This window comes from Ambystoma mexicanum, chromosome 3p, assembly GCF_040938575.1.
Source record: "Ambystoma mexicanum isolate Mex_15411 chromosome 3p, UKY_AmexF1_1, whole genome shotgun sequence".
Lineage (NCBI taxonomy): Eukaryota > Metazoa > Chordata > Amphibia > Caudata > Ambystomatidae > Ambystoma > Ambystoma mexicanum.
The window spans coordinates 981,934,865-981,947,450 of record NC_090925.1 but is presented as its reverse complement, the minus strand read 5'-3'; positions in this window follow the sequence as shown (position 1 = coordinate 981,947,450).

The window sequence follows — 12,586 nt, the reverse complement described above, 5'->3', positions numbered from 1 at the left end:
AATGTCAGCAATTCCCTTGATTTTTCCTTTCATTCAAAGGAAGAAGCCATCCTTTAATGCAGTGCAGTGGGTGTCCAAGTATACTTGGTATCAATTTCTAATTATCCATATATCTCCAAACTTGGGTTCTGCACAGCACCTTCCTTATATGCGTATGTGCTGATAGATTTTTTTCTACAAGATTCTGACAGATTGAAATTAAGGTATGTTTTCCTGTATTCAAATTGCTCCAAGCAGTGGACTACCGAGCGGAAGTGGCAGGTGGGGCAAGCTGCCCCCATGGCTGTTTTAAAAGCCAGACAGGAACATTTGCCATTGGGAAACCTCTCCTGGAAGGCACCTCAAAGAGGATGCACAACGTCAAAGGTGTCCCGCTGGCAGGACAATGTGTGCTGAGCAATTCCTGCCCAGCACGCACATTGTCCTGGCAGCAGGACACCTTACCTGTTCCGAATAGTAGAGGTGCCCCGCTGCCAGGACAATGTCCCAAGGAGCTCCGAGCAGCACAGGGTCCTCACGTTGCTCTGTATCAAAAGAGCATTACAATGTGAGCCATTAGGCACTGATGGGAGGGATGGGGGTACTATTAGCAGGGACTTTTGTCCCTTTAGAAATGCGAATGGGAGGGAGTGATCAGAAGTGAGAAGGGTGCATAATGGTGTCTGCTTTATGAAATAGTGACTATGGCTTTAAAACCCAAGGGGGATTTGTTTTGCTCACTTTAATCTACATGATGCTATTTTGACTTTGCATGCAGAATGGGGAGAATAAAACTAAATAAAAAATGAATATGGGAGAGTGCACAGCTTATTTAAATTATTTTCTTCTGTGGTATTGCCTTTTTGATGCTTCAGTTTGCTAATAATTAGTAGGGTGGAGCCCACTATTAAGTGCCACCATGCTGGGCCCTAAAGTTGACTCATAAGAGAAAAAGAGACCTAGCCTTTGGTGTGGGCCGCACAACCGTAATACCCACTTAGGGTTGAACAACTTAATTCTGTCTGTATAATCACTCTGAACAAGTTATAAGGTGTTTCAAATTCCTTTATTTTCTCAGAAATTATATATTGCTTAAAAGATAGTTGTGATTGGTTCTGTTTCACCAATTAGACTAATGCTGAAATTAGGGCAAACAATAACCCTTTGGCTGATGCATTTCAGAACAATTCCTTCTTCAGAGCCGGGTTTTATTGTACAATATTTTTTAGTGGAAATATACTGTTGGTGCATTCAATTTGAAACAGTGCCATTAATAATTCAGTTCAAAAACAGGGCGCCCACAGGTAAGAACAAACATGTAACATAAAGAAAGAAGAAAAAGAGAAAGAACACATTGAACTCAATTGTTCTCAATGTTAATAAAGGTTCAGGTTGACTATTCGATGCTTATTCCTACACAACGTCTCAGTAACCTGTGTCAGTCAGCAGTATGCTGATTATTGCACTCAAAACACGTGTGTGTTACCATATTTAGTGAGTTCCAAATCTTCAAAGTTGCACAGCTTGTCAGGAATATTGGTGGTAGCTATTGCACTGCGAAAACATGTGAACATTGCTTCTTTCCGTTAGCTTTTAACTTGGTGTTAACTCTCTACATTTACATGCTTACATGATCGCTTTTGTATACCAAAAGCTTGATTTAATAATTAGAGTACTTGTTCAGTGACATGTTCTAGTCTATTTCACCCCCTTCACCATGTGCATTTTGCTAACCTGTCTGCCAAAGTCTTCCCTGTCCGGGAGTCGAGATTGAATCAGTTCACCTTTTCTGCACTCTGCAAAGAATCGAGCAAGGCGCGCTGTGATTTACGCTCAGATAACGATCTGTGTTGACATAATACATCCGTATGCCAGACTGTCAATGTTATAGATTACATTTTACCTAAATTAGTCGATAACGCGGCGCTCAAAGTCCTGCTGCTGTTATCTCGAACTGCTGTGACTGCCGGCCAAAACTACGATTCGATACGTTGTCATGGCAACGTTTAGGTACCAATATGGCCACTCGCAATCACTTGTGTCGGCCATGTTGGTATGGGAAATGGCTTAGTTTACTTGATTACGCGCAGTAAGGTGACTAACATGCTCTGATCTACGTATCGTTTTATAAAATAGAATATAATGAGACGTTTGTCTAATGTTAACATCATTATGAGGTAGTAAAACTACTTCTCATCCCTTACCCTATCCGGGGTACTATAGAATGCTAATAGATAATGCTGACTGTTGGTTGGTGATGCAAATTAGGGAGAGTAGTGATGCTAATTAGTGTGAATATATAATGTTACACGCGCATGCAATTATACAATTTCGAGTATATGTGGTTGTGTCAACCATATTGTGTGCTGGTGTTGAAGTAATAAGCACGTTTGTAGCAAAGCTCACATGGTGTAGCGCCTTGAAACTGACTGTGGCTTAGTCCATTATGCGGCCGGACAAAAATGTTATTTGTCCTATCTTTTGCATAGTTCCTATGAGTATCTCTGTGGCAGTGGTGTTGATCACCTGCTATGTTAGAAGTGGCAGTGTTGGTATGCATGTATGCTTGTGTATAACATGAATAGTTGATCTGGCAGAAGTGATAAGTTTCTACTCCTGTGTTGGATACAATTATGTTGGGTGTAGTAACTACATCAGTGCAACAACACTAGCTATTTCGGTGTTTTGGACTATTATGTGTATGAAAATAAAACTAAAGCCATACTGCCATTGCTCAACATATTTCTGTGACAATGTATATAGTGTATGGTTAGGTTACTATGAAAGGCTAGTTTATTATGTAATGTGGTTTGCTTCCAAGGCATTGCTATAAATAATTAAAGCACATGAGATGTAAAGCAAAACCTTAATAAATATCTATATCAACTAAACCTGGAAAGATGTGTGTGGTTGCTTAAATTGTCCACATCCCAGTTTCACCATTTAACCAAGTGTGTGATCCTGAGCAAATCATTTAATCACATTGTGCCTTATCTGCAGCACTGCAAGTGACTCTGATTCACTTCAAAGCTTATGTTAATGTATCATGGTATAATGATGGAAAAGCCTAATGACTATAGAGATGCTCCACATATAACAATAGTGCAATTAAGGTATTTTGCACCATAAAGTTATTTGTCACTTTGCTCATTTATGGCAACTTATTCTAAAGTCACTTCCATGGTGCCTCCAAGTTTCATAGACTGATGATGCGCCTTGCAATGTCCTTTTCTGTGAAGTCACTTCTGTTGGTGCAATCCATATATTTATTAGGAAGTTTGCATGCATTTTGCCTCATAGGGCTTGGACAGAGCTCTAATAGATGAGTTTCCTGCATCTGGAATGATTCTGCAGTTTTATTTTTGTTGTTGTGTGTTAAAAAGCCATCTTCCACTAATCTTACCAAAAAAGTAGATTGGGGGAGTGGTGGGCGCCAATGAGACCATGTGGAATTCCACACATTGCATTTTGTTATTCCCTGCCCCTGACACTGCCCCCCGCCCACACTCCTGCAACACCCAGTTCAGCACCCTGGCTGCTGACTTTGAGTCAGGCCAGCCAGGGTGAGGGACTGAGCCACGCAGGGCATCCCGGCCCTGGATGTGTTGCAGCGCGGCTGCCAGGCATCTCAGCATTATGTGCACCCCAGCTAGGCTTGTGCTGTCCAATTACATCATTTATGATTGTGGCCCCCCTGCCCTCCCTCCAAAATATGGGGGGTACAAAAAGGCATGCCACAGAGGTTGGGGGGGGGGGCAAAACCCCCTGTGCCCCCCATAATTACGCCCATGGCTTAGTCACCCAAAGATAAAAGTACTGTTGCAGGAAACGTTTAGAGCACTGCTTGGTATTTGTTAATAATCATCGATATTGACATAGAGACTGTGAAAGCCATGAGCAAAGATGTCCTTCATGTCCTATGTCATGAGAGGGGACTTCCTCACAGCACCAGGATTATTAACTTGAAAAGCATCTCAGCCTCCAAGCTTGGGTATGAGTGAGGGCAGCTGCGGAAGTGACTCCAGGGGACGGGCTAGGCACTGTTTACATGCATAGTGAAGGAATTCCAGAAGGGGTGGTGGAAGATTGTGAGGAAGACAACCTCAGTAGTGTTTCTCACCAACCATCCCTCAGGGGGCCAATTGTGTTTTCCCAGCACTCCATAGTGTCAGTGAGGTCAGGGGTTACTGCAGCATCCCACAGATCCCAGGTCTTAGCACAGCCTCTAAGTGGCCCAGTAATTGTTCCAGCTGGTAATGATGTAGCGGTTAGAAAGCTCCTGCTAGAGGCGAGGAGACAATCGCTGGAGGAATAACAGCAGGACAAGGTCACCCTACAGCTGCACAAGCTGGCACTTGAAGAAGAAGGAGGCCAACAGATCTACCTCCAGCGAAAGCAGTGGTAGTGGCTCAAACCAGGGCAGCTGAGATAAGCCCCAGCACCACATCCCCAAAGACTTAGTGCAGGCTTATGAAAGGAGGAAAGATATTTTTGATTGGTTTGAAATGCTCAAGCTGCATTTTCAGCTGCAGGAGGTGGAGGAGGTACTGTTGGGTAAATCCCTGATGAGTCACTTACCGACCCAGGGGACTGATGCAATTCCTTAGATAATTCCATTGGAAAGGCCTGTTTATGAGAGCATGAAGGCAGCCCTTATCAGTAACTTCTGTAAGGCCAGGTAACAGTAGCTCAAGAGCTTCAGAGAGCTCAGAAAGAAAAATGGCTAGTCATTTTAAGCATTCATACACTTGTCGTTGAAATATCTGAGCGGGTGGGTGTCTGGTAAAAAATATGAAACATTTAAAGGGATGTACAATTTGATTGCATGTGAGAAACTGTGAGGTTGACCTATATCAGCATCTTGTGGACAAGGCTATTGCAGACCCTATGGAGTTTGTAAAGGCTGCCAACTGGTCTGTCAATGCTCAAGTCCAGAAAAAGGCTCAGGAAAGCACACTCAAACCAGATGAAATATCTTTGGACATAAAAGGTAACCAGGATGGGAAGGACAAAGGTCCAACCCACTCCTCTTCAAAGTCAGGTCCCCAAAAGCATTGCACGAAATCCCATAGAAAGGTTTTCAGTTAGCATCTCAAGGTGCGATTCTGCATTTGCAATTTGTGAAAATCTCGACGGTGCCGCTGCGAACATTGTACATAAGTTAAGTAATCACCATACTAAACTACGGGGGGGAAGCAACACCAAATATATCATGGAAGGTATAACAAATCCTACAAGGGAAATTTTGGAAAACTGTGCTGAGACTCCCCAAGAGCATTCCGATGGTGGCTATTCGTGTAGAACTAGGGCTGCAATCGATGGAGTAAATAGTCCTCTAGAAAAGTATTTGTCTGCTAGGAGAACTTTCAGAAGATCTTCCGGCTCAAGGTTACAAAATATTGAAACATGATGGAACTGGAAAATTGTCATGAACCGCCACTTGCGCCCCTTCTGGACTTCCTGGTCCATGATGCATCGTACCACCGGAGCAGTATTCCTCTCAACATGGCTGCCGCATCAATCATACTGTGCTCCAGTGTTTATGCCGGAGCAATGAATTCTTACAAAAAGGGCACGCCCCTGCGGCGCTCTGCGTCTCAACGCTCCTGTACGAGTTCGCAGCTAGAGTGCCTATCGTTCCTTCCTCGTATCGCTGTACCGATACCTCTATCCCTTTTTTTTCCTTAATTCCTGGCCCTTGTGTGGCTACAAGTCTTCTGACCGCTCGCTCTTCCTTCCTTGTTCCTTACCTTGCTCCGTGCCCACGCCCGCTTGTTTAGCCTGCAGACAACAAGTTCCTTCCTGGTTCCGCGCTTATTCCTGGACATTGTCAACCCTCGCTCCCTGGAATTCTGAACTCTTCCTCTGTCTCCAATCACGGTTCACGCTGGATATAGAGGATCACCGGCCGTACCTGTTCAAGTCCAGGACATCCCGGAAACCTGAGAAATCCACCAAGAAGAAATCGGTGCAGGACAAACAGGTAGGATCGAGTGCTGTGTGTGACAATTTGAGACGCCCAGAACTTGATACAGTGTTCAATATGGAGGCTGCTGTCCAGGACCTAATGAGAAGAATGCAGGAATTAACAACAGAGGTCCAGAACCTCAAGCGCTGAAAATGCAGCCTTAAAACAACTTGTTCTTTCCCAGGATTCCGCACTACAGGAAAGTGCTCTAGTCGGTGGCATAGTGGACAAGTATGATGGTTCCAGCAAAACACTGCGGTCCTTCCTTGATTCTTGTATGGTGCATTTCACATTTAAACTCTACTATTTTTCTACACCCCGAGCTAAAGTGGGGTTTATAATTGCTCATCTCTCAGGCAATGCCCTAGCCTGGGCAACTCCCTTAGTCAATTCTGCGGATCCGCTCCTGGATAATTAGGACGGGTTTGGGGAAGCCTTCAAAACCATATTCGATTGTCCTGAACAGGTATACAGCGCTCAGGAAAGGCTCCTAGAATTCCATCAAGGGAGTCAAGACATGCTTTCTTATGTAACACGTTTTAAGCAGTTGGCTAAGGCGGCAGATTGGTCCTAGGAAGCAAGCTTTACCCTGTTCCGTAGTCAAGGACGAACTTGCTAGAGTGGCCCATCCAAGTTCCTTCCAGGCCCTGATTGATTTGTCTCTCCAAATAGACTTTCGAATCCAGGAAAGGAGAGCAGAAAAGAAAAAAAACAAAACCATTTCTCCCAAGAGTCCCATGGAATATCCTAGCCCTAAGGAAGCGGCCACATCACACTCTCCTAATCCTGAGCCTATGCAATAACCGCCCAAGAAAGGATGCGTAGAATCAATACAGGGCTCTGTATGTGTTGTGCCTTGGATAAACATCTTGTACGGAATTGCCCTATTGCTCCACCTCGGCGTTCGAGAAATGCCAGCTCCCGATCTTGAGCGGAGACCAGCTTTGGGAAAATGGTGTCTGCTCTGCATCTGCTTCTTCCTTGCATTACCCTCGATTGAACACCTTGGTAGTCCTGCAAACATCCTTATCTATCGCCAATAAGGAGACCCATTCCGTTATGGCCCTAGTAGATTGTGGCGCAATGGGAATCTTCTTGGACCATGAATGGGCCTTCGAACACAGCATTCCCTGGGAGACTAAGGGAACAATTCAGGCTGTCGAAGGAATTGATGGAAAACCACTATCGTCGGGACCCATAACCCAGCAAACCATAGAACTGTTACTTTCGGTCAACAATCATCAGGAGATGCTTTGTTTTGACATCATCAAGTCAGCACATTACCCCTTGGTTCTGGGAATGCCCTGGCTACAAAAACACAACCCGTATATCAATTGGGCAGCAGGATCCTTCTTTCTAGGATCTGAATACTGCCTGGCCCATTGTTTACTCCAAAACATGGTTCAGAACATGGCTATGGAACCCCAGAGCCCCCAACAACCGTCTATCTGTGTCTCCAATGTTTCCCAGGTTCCAGAAATGTATCATCACTACTCTGACGTGTTTTCCACAGCTATAGTTCAATCACTACCACCTCATCGACCAGAAGATTGCGCTATTGACACAGAAGACTCTGCAGTGATACCATTTGGAAGAATGTTTATCCTCTCCGAGCCGGAAAAAAGGGCATTGCGGGAGTATCTGGATACCAATCTTGCCAATGGAACCATTCAACCTTCCAAATCTCCAGCCGGCGCATCTTTGTTTTTTGTGCCCAAGAAAGACACCAAGGAACTTCGACCCTGCCTGGACTATCGGGGACTCAACCGCTGCACCCTCAAGGATCGCTATCTGCTTCTGCTCATATCCGACATATTGGAAGCAGTCAGGGGAGCCGTAATCTTTACCAAACCTAAGAGGCGCGTACCATCTCATCGGATAAGGGAAGGCGACAAATGGAAACTGCATTCCGAACTCCCTTTGGACATTTTGAATACCTGGTAATGCCATTTGGTCTTGCAAACACCCATGCTGTCTTTCAATGATTCATGGATAGAGTCTTCTCAGATATGTTGTTCCTCTTTATCATAGTGTATTTAGACGACATCTTGATTTATTCCAAGCATCCTCAGCTACATCAGAAACATGTGACAGCGGTATTACAACGTTTACGTAAGAATAAACTCCTGGTCAAACCTTAGAAATGCATATTCCACAGCAAAACAGTCCACTACCTCGGATTCGTTCTAAGTGCAAGAGGAATTGAAATGGATCCGTCCAAGGTTCAGTCTATCCTATCATGGCCAGTCCCTACCACAGTAAAACAGATTCAATCCTTCCTGGAACTCACCAACTTTTATCGGAAATTAATTACCACCTTCTCCGATGTTGTACAACCAATAGTTGCATTGTTGAAGAAAGACACTCCCTTCATTTGGTCTGAAGCTCAAGAAACGGCCTTCCAGGAGTTAAAACGGAGATTCACTCAGGGTCCCACCCTGTGTAAGTGACTTCAATCCAGCACTCCAACTAAGTCAATGCTTATTATAGGATGCCCAATGGAAGCCCTTATTTATACATTTTTATGTCAAAGTTCTTTAAATCTGGATGATGAACCGTTATATAATGCCCCTCTCTTTGAAACGCGATTACGGGAAGACTATAACATTTCGGTTCTAGGATGTGCGGTTCAAATGTTACTGAGGTTTTTTTGTGAAGGTAGATTTTTCAGAAATAAAGTCAAGATTTCAAAAATGACAGATCGCTCTTTAAAGATTAGGAATCAATATGGACTTATACTAAGGAGCTCTGAAGAAGAAAGACACTCAACGGGCAGCCACCAGAATCGTGGCACCACCGCTCTGATCTCTGTCCATCAAAACACTTGTCCCTCTTCAGAAAATATCAGCGCAAGATGATTATTGCTACAATTATCAAGAATTATGTGGAGGAGAGAAGAATTTAGGATAGACAAAAGAAGTTCTGTAATGCAGTTCTGGACAGGTTGAAATGGATGTAATAGATTACTTTAAACTAAGAGATGACAATGCACAGTTCTAGACTAGATACTCACTCCTAGGCTTTAGAATGGAGTGGGCCTCGTCAAAGATCTGGTCAAGGGTTGGGCTTCGCTCGCCACCGGACAAGTCTCAGGCACTCTGGTCTCAGCACGGCACTGCGGTCTAGGTGGCCCCTTGAACTGGATCTGACAGGTTCTGGATACAGCTCTGCATTCTGGGTCTGGACCTTGGTTCTAGCACAGGGTTCTTGGCTAGTACAGCAAAACAACTCAGCTAGGCTGTTGGATTTTGAGATGCCCCGTGGAAGTTTAGGGGTTAGAATCAGGTTGCTAGATTCTGCAGGCCTGCTGAGAAGGGTTCAGCTTTTGGATAAGGCCTCTCTGCTTCAAAGTTCTAGAGTTTGGTTGTAGAGTCTGGTCTCTGGATCTATCTGGAGTCTGGAGTCTTCCTGCAGGGTGCTTCACCAAGAATAGTTGAGTAGTGGAAAAATGTGTGTGTGTCCTATCTGTCCTCACAGTCCCTATTTATGTATTTCCAAAGTGGTTGGGGAGGCTGATTCTCTATGCCAAACCCTCTAAGGATTTGATTGGTCTGAGGATTTCCTGTCCCCTGACTGGAGAAAGGATCAGTGTGTCACCCGGTGTCATGTTTATGGCTTAGGTGAAAACACTCCCCTTTGTGTCTGTACAGCATATCTGATTTTTCATGAAACCCCTATTTACAATAGACACAACTTGTTAATGCTACCTGAATTGCATTACAGATTGCCTAAGGTACATTTCTGTCCAACTCTTATCTTCCTAGGAGCTTTGGTTCAGAAATGACCACTTTTTGCACTTTTGGTGGGTTTCCCAATATTATTTCTGCACCCATTTTTAGACATGCATTCATATCCTCTCTGGGCATATTACTGTAGTTTCCTATGTTCATAGCAACAACACAGCAGCTACAATATGAAAAAATTCCGGGGTTTGGTCTCAGAACATCACACGGCGTCCAGCTTAGTCTTAAATCGTGAGGGAATTTTTCATTTTAAGAACCTCAAAGTTTCCCATTTTTGTCAGCTTGGTACAATTTGTTATAAGCATACATTTGCTTTCAATTCAATTCACATCTCAGTCTGGTCCACCTCCTAGAGCTGGGCTGACTCAGAGGGTCACATGTCTTGTTTCCTGCCAACACTTTGTGGTCAGTTACAGCCCAAATTAGAATTCCTATTCAGCCCAAGGAATTTATTGTTCCTTTCTCCGTGCTGCAGATAAAATCTCCTCCCTTTTTGATTAGCATGCCAATGCGACATCCTTCTTCTGGTGGGAATGACAAGGTGTGAAGGGTTCTCAGGGGAAGCAAGCCTTTTGGAGTTTTAACTGCATCAGGTTACTTTCTGATCAATTGCAACATAGTTCCTTGTGAGAAAATACATTTATAAACTTAAAATAAGCAACATATCTTTAATGAAGTATTTTTCAACATGAAATCACTGTGTGGCACTCTATATGGCATTTTGATGGAATTCTCCTCTTTGACATATTTAACTTCTGAAACACCAGTTCTCCTGTCAGAATTATAAATCGCCAGCACCTGACAGAGGCGAGTAATGGTACTACACCCATTTTGACAGCTGTCTTTCCATCAAGTATCTTTAAAATAGGATTTTGTTTTGAGAACATATGATTCTTGCTGACATTGTATTGATGTGGATTCTTGCAGTAAATGATGTGTAACACTCAACAAAGAGGTTGGATCTTTTAGATGATTTGTGAGCCATGATTTTAGAAATTTTTGACAATCAAGAAAACAGATTTTCAAACAGCTCTGTGTTTCTTTTTCAATCAGCATTGCTATTTCCTAGTGGTTTCAGGCTCCTTTGTGGGTAGCCCAATGGTGGTTTTTGGCAGTGATCTCCTGTGCTCACTAAGATAGGCAAAAGTGGATGGTGGCCTATTTTTCAGGTTTTCACTGCACAATTTCTGGTGATTTCTAGCGAGCAGCATGCTTTCCAGTGGTCATTATGATGTTTCTGCTGCCAGCAATGCACAGTGATGTTGCAGGGCTTGGATGAGTGGGTGATACATCCCACAAGCCCCCCTCTTGCGATGGCCATTGAACTTCCATCAATGGAACTTCGCAAGAATCAAATGTCAGCCTCATCTCTCCAGATTAAACAAATGGTAAAGTTCAGCATCTTTTCCTCCATCAGGGGTGGATCGATCGGTTCTCCTCACCAGTCCTGATTGGAGTATTGAGCGATACTCCGAGCACCTCAGATCTTTGCTCCCGGTCGCCGGGTCATCCTCCTTGGTCAGTCTCCATAGTTTATCTCTCTCTCTTTCTCCTAGGATGTCAAAGCAAAAACATATTTGTAGACATTTCCCCACCACTATTAATGTTGTGGGGCGGACATATACATTTTATAAATCAGGAGACATTTTTATTATTGTATTTTTTGGACTATATGTGGAATATTTTAGGGTTGATATTTTATGGATCTGGAGTGGCCCCCTTTGGGGTTCCAGAAGACTCCTCCAGTTGCTGCAGAGTGTGCCTAGGATGGCAACACTTCAGCTGATTAATATGGAACCACTTATCTTCCCCTTCTGCCAAACTGCCTTTTGGGGATGCGGATCTTGTAGGCGACTGGTGAGATCTTGTCTACAATTTCAAAAGGTCCCTTCCAGGTAGGCAGAAATTTCCGCTGTTTGGCCTGGTTCCTTTGAACCTTTGGTTCCTTTGAATAGATAAACCCGGTCTCCTACCTTGTATTCTTTCCTAGTAGTCTTTAAGTCATAGTGGGTCTTCATGCTATCGGCTGATCTTTCTAGATTTCGCTGAGCATAGGCAAAAGCATGTTAAAGGTGTTTTCTTAAATTTCAACATACTCATGAGTTGTGGAGGCATTGATCAATGTCTGCTCTTGGGTCCTGTAGAGCAGATGCTGGGGAAGCACCATCCTGCGTCCAGTCATCAGCTCAAATGGTGACATTTTAGTTGCAGATGAAGGGGTAGATCTGATGGCCATTAGGACAAGAGGTAATCGGATATCCCAACTTGGCCCAGAATCTGCCACAAACTTTTTAAATATGCTCACAACGGTTTTGTTGTAACGTTCCACTGCACCACTAGAGGCTAGCCGGTAAGCAATATGTAGCTTCCTTTTAACCCCAAGTAGCTCCCACATCTTTGTCATGACTTCGCTGGTGAAATGGCTACCTCTGTCTGACTCGATCCTTTGGGGTAGTCCAAAACGCGAAAAAATGTGGTTGATCATCAGGGCAGCTGCTGTTTCGGCCTTGCAGTTTGTGCCCAGGAGACATTCCATCCATTTAGGAAACAAGCATGTCACAGTCAACATGTACTTGTTCTCCCTAGAGGAGCGAATGACGGGCCCGATGAAATCTACTTGCAAATTTGACCATGTCAGTGTCATCCCCCTCTTTTGGAGAGGCGCACAGTGTGTGAGGGATGTTGGCTGAAATTGTGCACACACAAGACACCCCTTCAAGTATTGGTCGAGGTCCTGCCCCATGTGTGGCCACTATGCGACCTCTCTTAAGATTTCAAGTGTTGTATGAAAATCCCTATGACCGGCTGTGGCGGCATCATGGGCGTGACTTAACATCAGGCTTCAGAATGAGGTAGGAACCGCCCACTGATCATGACCAGCTAAGGATTTCCTTAC